Source organism: Scardinius erythrophthalmus, assembly GCF_964197995.2.
Source record: "Scardinius erythrophthalmus genome assembly, chromosome: 20".
In the NCBI taxonomy this organism is placed as follows: domain Eukaryota; kingdom Metazoa; phylum Chordata; class Actinopteri; order Cypriniformes; family Leuciscidae; genus Scardinius; species Scardinius erythrophthalmus.
Window position 1 is genome coordinate 24,612,274 of NC_138240.1, and position 3,305 is coordinate 24,615,578.

At 35.7% G+C, this 3,305-nt stretch overlaps 1 long non-coding RNA gene across 1 annotated transcript; it reads left to right on the plus strand.

The window, feature by feature from the left end:
• Positions 1-330: 330 nt before the first annotated feature.
• LOC308680204 lies at positions 331-2,589 on the plus strand. The gene is made up of 2 exons (XR_014028894.1): positions 331-1,696; positions 2,272-2,589. It is a non-coding gene; the product is annotated as an uncharacterized lncRNA (long non-coding RNA).
• The last annotated feature ends 716 nt before the right edge of the window (positions 2,590-3,305 follow it).

Genomic DNA, 3,305 nt, shown 5'->3' on the forward strand with positions numbered 1-3,305 from the left:
AACCATGGAAATGCATCATAGTCTGTAGCCTAAATATCTCTTAACAACACAATGCAATACGACTTTCTGTTAATAAAGGTATCTGGTAAGAATCTATTCTATATTAACAATGCATTAAATCACATTACACATTAATAAACCACAATAAATAAAACAAATGAAGTTATTCATGTCTCAAGTCAAGTGAATTACGAGTCATTGGACAGGCGTCCAATCGCAACTGACTTCTGGAAAAGGGGAAAAGTAACCAATGACATTTGAGGTTATTAAAACAGTAAGTCCCGCCCCTCGACTGCCAAAAATAAAACTGTTCGAGCGAGCAAAAGCAGCAGGCGAGAGCAGATCAAGCGCGAGCGCGTGGGGAATGATCATGCGCGCGCACGAGGGCTTGTATTGCGTGCAGAGATGATGTCATGCGCGCGCGCAGGGTTTGAATGAGCTCGCGAGTTCCCGTTTCTTCGCGTGTAGATCTGTTATCCTCTGGCGTATGTCATTTACCACGTGCGCCCGCATCAGTTGTGCGCTCGTTTATTATTGGCATTGATTTTTCGCCATAGTATTCTTTGAATAGAACTTTCAAAAGAGCAGCATTTATTCGAAACATTTTTTTTTAGCTTCTTAACCCGCACCGGCCCGCGGGCGGGCCGTAGGGCGTGGCTATAATTTTATTACATTTTTTTAATAACAAATATTCAACTGAGTATCATAAACTATACATCATTTGAAAGCTAAAACACTCAAGAATCATGTTCTGAACTTGTTTTTGCAATCAGTACACCAGAGAGGAAAGGGTTAAATGAAATGTTGAAGGACTGGTAATGTAAAAATTACTACAATGAACGCAATACTTATCTTTCGTCTCCTATGGTTCACATCAGTTCGGACGAATCCAAGAAACACCAGCATTAATTTCAATGTAAGGGTCTACTCTTCAAAATGCATCCCACTTTTTAATCCAAAACAACAACAAAATAGGGAAAAACATGAAATATCCTCCTTTGTTTGCATACAGCGTTTTCGAGATAGAGATCGCATCATGTTTATTTTCAAAAAAGATCGATTCTAATCCTTATTCCAAGACTCAAAAGCCATCTCACCCCCGTACTTTGGACTCTTCCGGATCAAATGAGACGATCCACTTTTCTCTCCTTCAATCACAGGCTTTGTTACTGACCAAAACAGTGAGGGAGCGTCTCACTGGCTCTGCGCGCTGTCAATCTTGCACCTGGGTTTTCGACTGGATAAAAGCATGGATAAACACATCCAATGGCTAGCCAGCACAGTTTTGATTGATGGGAGTATTAGCCAACTAAAACACGATTGCAGTGATTGACAGTTCTCAAGTAGATTTGTCAAAAACCAGTGCGCAACGCTCGTGTGTTTTCTCCATTTTACGCACGGCGCGCAGAGGCTACTGAGGCTAGCGAGGCTAGCTGTTGTAGCTGAGCTACACGGAGCTCGTATAAACTCACAGACTTTCTCCAAAGTTATATTTGACATTCTCCATCATGGATCGTCGTCTACAGAAAGGTTTTTGTGGTGTTGAGAGTGTTTTTGGATGCGGGGTTGAGAGAAGCAGTGACGAAGAGCAGCAGAACGACGCTGATATGCTACTCGGACAGGGAGAGCGCGGTGTCAGTGTCGATTCGGCAGAAGAGGAGATGTTTGTTGATGGACTCGATCCCTTTTTAGATCGGTAAGTTTTAACACATTGTCTTGAATTGTTATGTTTATCAAGTATTGGCAGTTTTTCTGTTTATGTCATGTTTTTGATTATAAAATGACAGCGGACAGTAGGCTAACGTTACACGAGTAGGCGATAGGGCTGTATATAAAGACAAAATATTTATATCACACACACACACATTATATTTATGATGCATTGAATATAACAATAATGGAAAGAAAGGATTACAAGAAGTTAGGTGAAGATGATTATTATAAAATAACAGTGGAGATGACTAGCAATATATGAAACTACAGTTATATGTTTATGAATGAATGGTGCATTGAATATAACAATAATGGAAGGATACAAGATGTCAGGTGTAATATATAATATAGATATAATAAATATATATAAATATAAAAATATAATTATTGCAAAGCATTTATTATGCTGAGCATTATAAGGATAAGGTATTTGACAAACAGACATAAATTTGTTATTGTAATATGAAGGAATATTGATGCTGCTATAGTAGAATGTCTCTAATATTTGACTCAAACTGAAATCCTCTTTTGTGTGTGTGTTTTCCTGCTGTAAAATAGGCCTTCAACTGAAACAGATGAGGAATGGAATCCGGAGTCCAGTCCTGAGCGGCGAAAGAGTATGAATCAAACACATTGATCAAAATGTCTTCCCACACTTTGTAAATGGTTGCTTTTTTTTAATAATTGGACATTTATTATAATTATCAGTTTATTGTAATTAGTAAATAGTTTCAATTTAAAATTTTCTTTTTTTATATATTTTATTCATCAGTTGTAAAACAATCACTTTAGGAATGAAGTGAGTTATTTCTTTTTTTCACTGTTTTTGCTATTATAATTGTTCAAAATAAAGAGTATTTTGTTAAAATGTTAAAATGTTGTGCTGAAATTATTTATTCTTATGTAGTTTGATGGGCAGAATAGTTCTAAATTGATATACATGTATGTAGTATGTAGTGTTTACTCCTTATGTCATTTGGTAACCAGGTGTCCATTTGGAGTCTCCAAATGGCCTTTTGGAAAAAACGCCTAGGCTTTTATTGAATAAAAGCTTACAGGAACTACATTTTTGGGAGTATCATCCTCAAATTTGAATCAAAACATGGTTAGACATTCAGTTTTATCTTTATGGTGTTTTCAGGCCTTTAACACAAAATTCTGATACATCTTCCCCTTAGTTAAGATTATTCAAAGAAATCGCGAGTCACTTTCATGTATTTTTTACCTTGTTTTACTCTGTTCCTATGCTACTTTGAGTTATAATGACTCTTGGGTAACAAAGTTTGAAGTGTCTGGTTTAAAAAAATATCAGAGTTATGAATATGGACCATAGGGTTCAAGAGCTACAGACAATTATATTTGGGTAAGTCGTTTTCAGAAAATTCTCAAAAATAGGGGCGCTTGTTAAGAGGTTTTAAAACAATTTTATAGTTTTTAAAAGTTTTTTCTGTATACATTTTTTTTTCAAAACAATAAATCTTAAAAATATTGAAAATAAAACGAAACAATGACCAATTATAACCAAATTAGAAAACAGTAAAGAGATAGTTCACACAAAAATGTAAATTCTGTCAATAATTACTTACCATGTC